Raw genomic sequence first — 12,723 nt, forward strand, 5'->3', positions numbered from 1 at the left:
TTTTCCTTTGGTCCGAGCTGCAAGGAGCCTAGTGACGGTGGTGAATGGACGGGTCCCAGTCCGCCTAGTTAATTTGTCCGGCGTAGCCACCACCCTACCAAAGTACACTCCAGTGGCCCAACTTGTTTTCTTGGACTCCAGTGACATACTCTCTTCACGGAAGGCGGCCCAACAGCTGAGTGCCCAAACCGTGTCAGGGGCTACCGAAAATTCTCCAGAACCTTGGTGGCGCAAACTGCAAATAGGAGGATCTCTCACCCCACCAGAACAAGTCGAAGGGGTCATTGAGGTGGTGAAGGAGTGCCAGAGTGCCTTCAGCAAACACCCAACCGATTTTGGAAAAACCTCCATGATTAAGCATCGAATCCTGACCGGCGATAAACCCCCCATCAAGGAAAGGCATCGGCCTGTGGCACCAGGCATGTACCAAACCGTCAAGAAACTGTTAACCGACATGAAGGAGGCAGATGTAATACAAGAGAGCCAGAGTCCCTGGGCAGCACCCGTGGTGTTAGTTAAGAAGAAGGATGGGACCATCCGTTTCTGTGTTGATTACAGGAAATTGAACGACATCACCCATAAAGACGCATACCCTCTCCCCCGGATTGAGGAGTCACTCACCGCGCTGGGTTCTGCGGCCTACTTCTCTACATTGGATCTGACCAGCGGATACTGGCAGGTGCCCATGGCCGTCGAAGACAGGGAGAAAACAGCCTTTGTCACCCCCATGGGTCTTTTCGAATTTAAGAGTATGCCCTTTGGGCTGTGCAATGCCCCAGCTACCTTTCAACGGCTGATGGAGAGATGTCTGGGACACCTTAACTTCCAGAGTGTCCTACTCTACCTGGATGACGTGATTGTGTATTCCAAATCCTATCAGGAACATTTGACTCACCTGTCCGACGTCTTCCAAGTACTGATCCAGCATGGTCTGAAAGTCAAACCCTCCAAGTGCCACCTACTCAAGCCACAAGTACATTACCTGGGCCACGTCGTCAGTGCCGAAGGGGTCCAACCTGATCCAGCTAAAGTCGAAGTTGTCAAGAATTGGCCTATCCCACGCACCGTTAAGGATATTCGGAGCTTCCTAGGATTTGCAGGATATTACCGCCGCTTTATCCCTCATTTTGCACAAATTGCCGAGCCATTGACCTCTCTCCTGTGAGGCACGGCGAAGGGGAACTATAATGGCAAGCTGCCTGTGGAATGGGCCAAAGAGCAAGAGGTGGCCTTCCAGGCTCTAAAACATCTATTGACAGAGCCTCCCATCCTGGCCTATCCGGATTATACTCAACCTTTCCGACTGTATACAGATGCCAGCTTCGAAGGACTCGGGGCAGTGTTGTCCCAGATGCAGGGAAAACAAGAGAGGGTGATAGCTTATGCCAGCCGGAATCTGCGAGGGGCTGAGAAGAATGATTCTAACTACAGTTCCTTCAAGTTAGAACTCCTGGCCCTCGTGTGGGCGGTCACCGAAAAATTTAAGGACTATTTGTCAGCCACCTCATTCACGGTCTACACCGATAACAACCCCCTGGCTCACCTGAATACCGCTAAACTAGGTGCCCTTGAGCAAAGATGGGCCTCCAGACTGGCCAACTATGACTTCTCTATCAAGTACCGAAGTGGCAAGTCTAATATTAATGCGGATGTGCTATCACGCATGGCTCCTGGCGAAGATCCCCCAGTGGAGGACAAGTGGGAAGATGTGGAGATGCCTCCCTTCTATCAAAGATTCGTGAATCAGGATGTGGTCGTCACCCGCGAGGGGAGTGAATCTGGGTCTAAAGCAATCCAGGAAGACCTGTATACCTGGAGGACCCTACAGGAAGAAAGTCAGACTATGGGAGATCTGCAGGAGTATTTATTGACCAGGAGAGTACCTCCCCGGTTACGACGGGGCCAGAATGACTACGAATTGAAGCGATTGTGGCGTCAGAGGAAAAGACTATTTGTGCACAAAGGAATGGTGTACAGGAACTTCTTGGACCCAGTGTCGGGTGAAAGGCTACACCAAATTCTGATCCCTCGGAGAGATGCCGCCATGGTATTGAATGCCTACCACGACCAGTCAGGACACTTTGGGGTCCATAAAACAGAAGCCACCATCCGACGCCGGTTCTACTGGATTGGAATGAGGAGCGACGTTGAAAAGTGGTGCAGTGAGTGTGCAGTCTGCAATATCACCAAGAATGGTCGCAAGAATGCGCGAGCACCTCTCCATTCCATTCAGAGCGAGAGGCCCAACCAATTGGTCGCCTTGGATCATGTCAAGCTGTCACCTACCCGGTCCGGGTATTCATATGCTCTCACCATGGTGGATCACTATTCCAAGTGGGTAGTGGTTGTGCCAGTCAAGGACTTAACAGCCAAGACAACAGCCCAGATGTTCTACACCCATTGGGTACAGATACTTGGATGTCCTGAAACTGCCTTGTCCGACCGAGGTCCGGCCTTTGAGGCCCAACTGTTTCAAGAATTGTGCCAGTTCCATGCTTGTAAGAAACTCAGGACCACTGCCTATCATCCGCAAGGGAATGGACTCTGTGAGAGGATCAACCAGGTGTTTATCCACATGCTGAGAGCGGCTTCTGTATCCCGACCTGAAGAGTGGCCTCAACTAATGCCTGAATTGTTGGAAATCTACAACAATACCATCCACTGTTCCACTGGTTATACTCCATTTTACCTCATGATGGGCCGACACGGTCAACTGCCTAAAGACAGGGTCTTTGGACTTCAAGCACCTTTCAACCACTCCCCCCAAGCCTCTTCGGAGTGGGTCTCGGAACATCAGAAAAGGATTCAGGAAGCGAGAGAGATAGTCAACAAAAAGATGGGCGAGGCACACTATAGGCAGCAACAGGACTACAACCGCCATGCCTCTGCACAGCCGTTGCAAGTTGGTGATAAAGTCTGGCTGAAGAAGCATCCTAGAACCCATAAGTTGGACTCCCTTTGGGAAACTGAACCATACACAGTGATTTCCATCCCTTACCCGGACTCTGATGTCTACTCAGTTCAAAAAACCGGATATGAACCACAAGTTGTCCACCGAAACCGGATCAAGCTGTGTCACAAAGGGAACCTGCCTGTGTTGGTGCCTCCTTCTGCACCACCAAGTCTTCCACCTCCAGTTCAGCCAGCACAAGTGCGGCCCACCAAGCCAGTTGAGCCTGAGAGGCCACTCCTGATGTTCGAAGATGATCCTCTCTTCCCTTCTGACCAAAACGTCTTCTTTGGTTATGTGCCAATCAGTTCCATTCCATCAACCTCAGTCTTGGCACCAGAAGCTCCAGAGTTTACTCCAGCCATCCGCTCACCTGCTGCAGTCCCATCAGAACCTTCTAATGTGGGAGAAAGCTCCATAAGTCAAGAGCCATCACTGGCCCCCATTGTCCAAGATGAAGGTGCAGCTGTCAGTCCAGAAGAAGCAAGTGTTCAAGGAGAAAACAGTGCTCCAGAAAACTCAGAAATGGTGTTGCGTAGATCCGCCAGACCTAATTTCGGATATCCCCCAGCAAGATATAGGGATTAAACCATTAATTATACCTACAATATATGTAGATAGACTACATACACCTCAGTTAGTATACATCTCAAGTATACATCATTACTAACTAATATGTCACTAGTTACCTACTTACCTTATTTAGTGTATAGGAACATACCTGGCCAGTAAGTCTCCTATCCCTCACTTAAGCACTACAAAAAGAAAAAGGGTATCCTCTAAGAAATGTCTAATTGTGTACTTCAGGCATAGAATAAAAATGTCTAGCAAATATTAAAGTGTGTTCTGGGGAGAAGAGCTAATAGCCTAAGGGCCCCAGTTGCCAAGGCATTGGGTAGAAAGCCTCCGGCAGCCCAATCCAAAACCTGTTCAGTCTTAAAAGTGTGATCTAACAATAATATACTGTTCAAAACTGAGTGATAACGTTTAACAGATATGTATTCTGTCTGGGACCCAGATAACCACTTACCCTGCACAAAATAATGATCTCACTTATCTAATAAGCCTGCAATGGACATTTATGTGTATAATGCCTCAGGACCTATCATATGATCCTGTTCTTATATGTTTATTTTTTCCCAAAGAACCTGGAACGGACATTGGTGTACAAATGCCTCAGGACTTCTAGTGGCCCCAAAGTCACCTCGTTTCCTCAATCCGTCAGTGCCTTAATCGTCGAGGACGACTTCTGTTTAGTGGTGGGGTTTGTGGTGTCCCAGTACAGGTATTTGTTGTAGTCCCTGTCAGATTGAGGCCCTCGGCTTGTGGGATCTCCCCTGCAGGGACTCAGATAGTTATGATGTGATTTATATACTGTTATGGTTGATAATACGTTTATTAGGTGTGTATAGCTTTAAGAGGTTTAGTCAACCATCTCATGTTAAGTCAGTGTATTAGAGTCGGGAGGATTAAATGCTAGATAAGACCTTATTGTGTTATGTTATCCTACAAGGCAGTCTCTATGATCCACAGCTCTCAACCAATGAGCTTCAGCCTCATCAGGCCCTTATAAGGGATTGTACTTCCTGTTTAAGGCAGTCTAATGCTTCCCTCAGTTCCTGGCAGAGCAGAGCAACACACAGTCAGAGAAGCAGTGCAGGCCTGAAGCCTCCAGGATAAAATACAGCAAAGAGTGGAGTATCCCTAAACATTACAGAACCAGTACTTCAGCTCATTTATCGGATCAATCCGTTATTCCGGCAAAAAGCCTCAAGTCTACAGACACTCCAGTAAGTGTATCTATTTTTCAGCCTAGTTAAGCATAGGCCCTGAATTACTATCCGGCTTTTGCAGCCGAGTATATACAGTATATGATCAACTAAGCTCAAGCATTATCAGCTGTGTGATCCAGAGACTGCCTGCAGAACATTTTGACACTCTGTTTAAAGCTGTGAAGATTTTGACACCTGCCTTCATGCCAGTAAAGCCTTTGTTGTTTTAACCCCCTGTTGTGGACTGTGTTATTACCATCCTAACTAGCGGGGATACGGAGGCCCCCGGAGCTGTAGTTTCCCGGGGTATACCAAGACTACAGTGGCGTCACGTGACAGAGAGGGTTAATACCATCTGGCCCTCACTAAGGGTTAATACCACCCGACCCTGGGCTCCTAGCCCCAAGAACCAAGTAGCTAACCATCAAGCGCATGTGTGTGGCCGTGGGACTCACCCTCCCCGGTCACTACAGTGGATATTATACAAAAGATGAACAGAGACTGTGGAAATGATACAAGAGATGGTCAGAGACTGTGGATATGATACAGAAGATGGCCGGAGACTGACACTGACAAAAAAAGTACATACAATGGCAGTTTTAAGTGCAAAACAGTTATAAAAAAGTAATAAAAAAATGTCTCCATTTACATGAAGGTCAGGTTAATATAATGCAGTCGCTTTGTCACTTGGGTCCAGCTGGAGAGATTTCCCTTCAATTTCAGTCCCATAGGCAATTAGCCACAAACTGAGGGAAATTTAGGGAAAATCCCATGTAGCCACAAGGATCAAAAAAGAATAGTTCCCTCAATTTCTGCTCTGGATTTGGTGGAAAGGTGAACAGGGCAACTGGAGGGTAAATCTCCCTAGCTGGAGCACATCTAGTGTGCATTGCGGCTAAGTACGCCGCACGGGCTTATTGATTTTGACGTGGACGTAAACGAGGTAAATCCCGATTCACGGACGACTTACGCAAACGACGTAAAAAATTAGAATTTCGACGCGGGAACGGCGGCCATACTTGACATTACTATTCCAATAGGGCCTAGCTCTAACTTTACGCGGCCTATCTCTTACGTAAACGGCGTAAAAGTACTGCGTCGGCTGGGCGTACGTTCCTGAATCGGCGTATCTCCTCATTTACATATTCTACGCCGACCGCAATGGAAGCGCCACCTAGCGGCCATTCAAAATATTGCAATCTAAGATAGGACGGCGCAAGCCGTCGTATGTTAGATATGTTTAAGCGTATCTCTGTTTGAGCATACGCTTAAACATAAGTCGGCGTAGATTCTGAGTTAGGTCGGCTTATCTACTGATAAGCCGGCCTAACTCTTACTGAATCTACCTAATGATCCGCACACTAAAGGATTCTAGGGCAATGGAATTTTTATTGTTCCATTAATTGACCTAAGATCTCTTATACTTTCTGAACATTTCTGGTTGGATGAGACTTTTGCCTTCTCATTTATCGATATTGCTTTTAAGGAAATTACTGTTGATCAAGACTTTTTTTTCAATTAAGCCACAATCACATTAAAATTGATTTACTGCTCTGTGCAAAGCATCACAGTGGAAACTCAGTGATATCAGGAAATCGTTATGTAATTGTTAAGTATTTAATTGTACTGTGCCCATTAATGGAACTTAAGAATCAACGAATTACACTGCTGAACACAGTAAATTATGTTAGACAGGAAGATAAAACAACTTTTTTTTTCCTGCAGGCCAAATCATGTTATTGGAGTATAAATGCCTAGCCTAGTACAAACATTGCTATTCTTATTTAAATTATTTAAATTTCATAACTAAACACAGCTTGCTCACTTAGTCATGAATTATATATGTTTTATTTTATGAAGTGACAAAAAAGAATTAAAAGATCAGCTCATGCACAAGTGATATTTTGGTTATAGGTAAAAGCCTGGTGAGATGAGTCCAGGATAAAGGCCTCTTTCACCTGGGGGGATGGTTTATTTATTTTTATAATCTCTTTTTCTTTATTAAGACAGATTCCAACATTCAACATTAAAAAAACACATTTCACAAAATATCTATATAAATCCTTTCATTCACATACACCACACTAACCCCACCCTGAGAAAACATCTATATATATGTTTTTGGGGGATATTTATTATAGCAAAAAGTAAAAAATATAGATTTTTTTTTCAAGATTGTCGCTCTATTTTTGTTTATAGCGCAAAAAATAAAAACCGCAGAGGTGATCAAATACCACCAAAAGAAAGCTCTATTTGTGGGGAAAAAAGTACGTCAATTTTGTTTGGGAGCCACGTCGCACGACCGCGCAATTGTCTGTTAAAGCGACGCAGTGCCGAATCGCAAAACCTGGCTTGGGCACTTAGCTGCCTAAAGGTCCGGGGCTTAAGTGGTTAAAGGACAATTGTACAAAAAAAAAGATTGCTTTTTTACCTCAACTATTCCTTTATATTGGCTTTTGGAGTTTACAGATGAAGCAATTTAGAAATTGGATGAAAGGTTTAGCACCGGGAAACAATTCATAACCGCTTGCCGACTGCCTCATGTCGATATACGTCGGCAGAATGTCATGGGTAGGCAAAGCCACGTATATATGCGCTGCTTTAAACCTGCCGACTAGCGGTCTGCCGGTTTCTGGCAATCGGGTCACGGAACAGCAGAATGGGGGGATGCCTTTGTAAAGGCATCTCCCTGTTCTGCCTGGAGACATGACACTGATCGTCTGCTTCCTCTCATCGGAAGCAGTGATCAGTGACGTGTCACAGCAAGCCACACCCCCTAACAGTTAGACTCACTCCCTTGGACACACTTAACCCCTTCCCACCCCCTAGTGATTACCCCTTCACTGCCAGTCACATTTATACAGTTATCAGTGCATTTTTATAGCACTGGTCGCTGTATAAATGTGAATGGTCCCAAAATAGTGTCAAAAGTGTCCGATGTGTTCCACCATAATGTCGCAATCACGGAAAAAAATTGCAGATCGCCGCCATAACAAGTAAAAAAAAATAATAATAAAAATGCCATAAAACTACCCCCTATTTTGTATACGCTATAACTTTTGCGCAAACCAATCAATATACGTTTATTGCGATTTTTTTACCAAAAATATGTAGAAGAATATGTATCGGCCTAAACGACCATGCAATTGTCGATTAAAGCGACGCAGTGGCGAATCGCAAAAAGTGCTCTGGTCTTTGGCCAGCCAAATGGTCCGGGGCTGAAGTGGTTAATAGATAAGTTGTGGATTTTATATACAGTCCAACTATATAGATCAGACCAAAATGAGGGACAAACGAGGAGGAAAGAGGGACAGAGAGACTTTCCAAATCAGGGACAGTCCCTCAAAATCAGGGACAGTTGAGAGCTATGTCAAGTTGACAGGGACACCATCTGTCAAACTCGGCTATTCAAGTCAATGGTTATGGTGCATTAGCCCCATTATAACGTGCCATTCAGCAAAAAAAAAAAAACAGGCATCACATTTCGAGGGACTCTCCCTGATTTGGAAAAAAGTCTCTATTTCCTTCTCATTTGTCCCTCATTTTGGTCTGATCTATATAGTTGTATAAAAAATTCACTTTTTATCTTTCCAAAAGTATTTCCCAGTGCTAAACCTTTCCTTCAATTTCTAAATTGCTACATTTATAAATGTCAAAAGCTAGTATAAAGGAATAGTAATGGTAAAAAAAAGCACTTGTGGGTTTAACTAATATTTTTTTTGTATAATTCTACTTTAAGGGGACATGGCAGGTAAGTAAAATATACATTTTGGGTGGACTTGCCCTTTAATAACAGATTTCAGCAACGCTTTTGATAATGCTATAGCCCTGTGCAAGTAATAACAGGCAGTTATGAGCTGAGATCCGATCAAGTGCTGATCAAAGCTTCATCAAGATCACCCGGTGATACCAATCCCACCAGGTGCTGCCCTCCCAGGGGTCTGTCTTGGCAGATATCAACTCCAAAAGAAAAGTAGAAGCGCACATCAGAAAGCCACTCGATTCTAGGTGTCTCAGCTAAGATTAATGGGGCAGATCCACAAAAGGATTATGCCGGCGTATCTACTGATACGCCGGCGTAATTTTAAATTTCCTGCGTCGTATCTTTGTTTTGAATCCTCAAAACAAGATACGACGGCATCTGGGATCGATCCGACAGGCATACGGCTTCGTACGCCGTCGGATCTAAGATGCAATTTTTCGGCGGCCGCTAGGTGCCGTTCCCGTCGAAATCTGCGTCGAGTATGCAAATGAGCTATTTACGGCGATCCACGAACGTACGTCGGCCTGCCGCTTTTTTTTCCGTCGTTTGCGTTCGGCTTTTTCTGGCGTATAGTTAAAGCTGCTATACTGAGGCGCACTCAATGTTAAGTATGGCCGTCCTTCCCGCGTACAATTTTGAATTTTTTACGTCGTTTGCGTAAGTCGTTCGCAAATAGGAATTTGCGTAGAATGACGTCACCGTCGTAAGCATTGGCGGGTTCCGGTTTAATTTCCAGCATGCGCACTGGGATACCCCCAGGGACGGCGCATGCGCAGTTCCAAAAAAACATCGTTTACGTCGGGTCACGAAGTATTAACATAAAACACGCCCCCATCACTTCTATTTGAATTCCGCGCCCTTACGCCGCAACAGATACACTACGCCGCCGTAACTTACGGCACAAATTCGTTGAGGATTCAAACAAAAAAAATGTAAGTTACAGCGGTGTAGTGTATCTTAGATAATCTACGCCCGGCGCAATAATGCGCCGTTGTATGTGGATCTACCCCTATATATTTAATAGGCTGATGATGCATAAAACCAGACAACATTTCCACTTCCACCTCTATGACTGAGTGGGTGAAACGTGTTAGAGGAGAATGGCTTCGGAGGAGGCAAAGATGAATCCTATCTGATACACCTAGAATTGAGTGGCTTTCCGGTGTGTGTGCTTCCACTTTTCTTTTTTTTTGGAGGCAGTTATGAAGATTATGATTTCTCGTTATTAATAAAAGTGATTGATGAGCGCAAAAACAATGGTATAGTAAAAGTTAAATAACAGTGAAACGTCCAATTAGAGGAATGACTCTAATAAAAATAATCTCCAAAGTGATGCAAAAATCACTTTGGAGATTATTTTTTATTAGAGTCATTCCTCTAATTGGACGTTTCACTGTTATTTAACTTTTACTATACCATTGTTTTTGCGCTCATCAATCACTTTTATTCATATCATTTATTTGTTGTTATTGCAATTTTAGATTTGAGCAGCATTAATTTTATTTCATTTCTAAGTATTTTATTTTCACCCTGCACTTTGGGTACTGGCTAGCGCTTTAGTTCTCCCCTTTCATATTTCTCGTTATTGCTTGGAGATATTTTACCCTTCTCCGTAAAAGAATTGCGTAAATTGCAGACAAGTGCTGGATAATTAGGAACAGGTTGCAGCAGTTGGATTAGTAGACAGTGGGCCGGATTCAGAAAAGAGATACAACGGCGTATCTCCTGATACGCTGTCGTATCTCTGAGTCTGGCCGTCGTATCTATGCGCCTGATTCATAGAATCAAGTTACGCATAGATATCCCTAAGATCCGACAGGTGTAAGTGTCTTACACCGTCGTATCTTAGGCTGCAATTTCACGCTGGCCGCTAGGTGGCGCTTCCGTTTGTTTACGCGAGGAATATGCAAATTAGTATTTACGTCGATTCAGAAACGAACAACCACCCGGCGCTTTTTTTTTACGTTGTTTGCGTTCGGCTTTTTCCGGCGTATAGTTACCCCTGCTATATGAGGCGTAGCTAATGTTAAGTATGGTCGTCGTTCCCACGCCGAAATTTGAAATTTTTACGTCGTTTGCGTAAGTCGTTCGCGAATACGGCTGGACGTAATTTACGTTCACGTCGAAAGCATGACGATTTGCCAACGTCATTTGGAGCATTTGCACTGGGATTCAGTCGCAGCCGGCGGATGCGCAGTTTGTTCGGGGAGGGGACGCGCTTCATTTAAATGATACATGCCCCCTACCAGCCGAATTTGAATTCCGACGGGTGATTTACGCTATGCCGCTGCAACTTTACAGGCAAGTGCTTTGTGAATAAAGCACTTGCCTGAAAAACTTGCGGCGGCGGAACGTAAATGACATACGTTACGCCAGCAGAAAGATCCGCTGATCTTTCTGAATCTGGCCCAGTGTGAAGATCTATCATCTTGTATTGAAAACCCACTGGCATAGAGTGGCAAGTCTTCTTTTAGCCTGCATTCACGCCTGAGCAACATGTTTCATATTGTGTTTGGTGTGTCATGGTGTGTTTGTCACGCAAATGCCCATTGACCTGTTGGGCAACAAACCTTCCAAGGAAGCTCAAGTACCAATTTTTGGCGCTGAGCCATGGGCGTTTGGCAATGCGTGTTTTTATGCATTTTCCATGAGACAAAATATGCAACTGCTACCTGATTTACCTTTCAGGATCTTATAGGCAGAGAATTCTGAAGAAGCCCCCCCACAAAGAAAGGACAGTAAGGTCTAGGAAATGCAAGATGTCAGTAACAAAACACTCTTAGGTAGATTCAGGTAGAAGGGCTTAACTTTAGGGCGGCGTAGCCTAGCCTGTTTAGGCTACACCGCCGTAAAATAACTAGGCTAGTAGTGATTTTCAATCTACTTACCTGCTAATCTACGGCGGCGTAGCCTTAAACGAGTGGGCGTAAGGGCGCCTAATTCAAATGACTTGGAGGGGGGCGTGTTGTATGGAAATGAGGCTTGACCTCACGTTTTTTGACACTGCGCATACGCCGGGCGACTACATTTCCCAGTGCGCATTGCGGCTAAGTACGCCGTACGGGCCTATTGATTTCGACGTGGACGTAAACGATGTAACTCCCGATTCGCGGACGACTTACGCAAACGACGTAAAAAATTTGAACCTCGTGGCGGGAACGGCCGCCATACTTTAACATTGTTATTCCACCTCATAGGTGGAATAACTTTAGGCCGCCTAAGGCCTTACAGAAACGGCGTAATTCGACTGCGGCGGGCTGGCGTACGTTCGGGAATCATTTACATAATCTTCGCCGGCCGCAATGGAAGCGCCACCTAGCGGCCATCCCAAAAATTGCAAGCTAAGCTAGAACGGCGCAATCCGGCCTATCTTAGCTTTGTTTAAGCGTATCTCTGTTTGAGCATACACTTAAACATACGGCGGCGTAGATTCTGAGTTAGGTCGGCTTATCTACTGATAAGCCGGCCTAACTCTTTGTGAATCTACCTATCTGAAGTGAATTTTAGGGCAAACAAATGCAATAAACTACCCAAATTTGTTGTAAAATATAAAAGACGAGTAAATAATTTCCCAACATGCACCCGTGAAATGGTGACATACTTCAGTACCCTATATTTTCCATACGTGATGCTTCAAAAGCCCCCTATAGGTGATCGGTTTAGTGTTCTTGAGGAGGTCTTGTGCTAGAATTATTGCTCTCACTGTGGCACCAGGGGGGTGGGGGCAAATGCTTTATCTTTTTGCGGACCTAGCAACAAAAGGGTTAGAAAAAGAAGAAAAAACTCGTAAGCCCTGTACACACGATCGATTCGTCTGGTTTTTTAACCATCGGTGAAAAAAGATAGAACCTGTTTTAAATTTTTCTCATGGTTAGAAAACCGATAGAAAAAAAACTTTCGTAAATAACCCTCAAAGTTTTGACTCAGCAGGGGGCATGCTGGACCTCTGCAGAGAGAACACTGCTTACACACAAACAGTACAAGTCCTACTCTGCAGCATGCTGGCAGGGGACAGGTTTTTCTATGTTGTGGCTGTTTTTAAAGAGAACAAACAGTAATGCCGCGTACACACGATCATTTTTCGGGTTGTAAAAAAACAAAGTTTTTCAGGCTCTAGAAAAAACAAAGTTTTTTTCAACTTGATCATTAAAATGGCCTTGCCTACACACGATCGTGAAAAAAAGGCTCTAGCAAAGCGCGGTGACGTACAACACGTACGACGGCACTATAAAGGGGAA

At 44.7% G+C, this 12,723-nt stretch overlaps 1 pseudogene; it reads left to right on the top strand.

Annotated features, from left to right (window-relative positions):
* Positions 1-448: 448 nt before the first annotated feature.
* LOC120935781 lies at positions 449-3,538 on the top strand (annotated as a pseudogene).
* The last annotated feature ends 9,185 nt before the right edge of the window (positions 3,539-12,723 follow it).

This window comes from Rana temporaria, chromosome 4 (assembly GCF_905171775.1).
Source record: "Rana temporaria chromosome 4, aRanTem1.1, whole genome shotgun sequence".
Taxonomy (NCBI): Eukaryota; Metazoa; Chordata; class Amphibia; order Anura; family Ranidae; genus Rana; species Rana temporaria.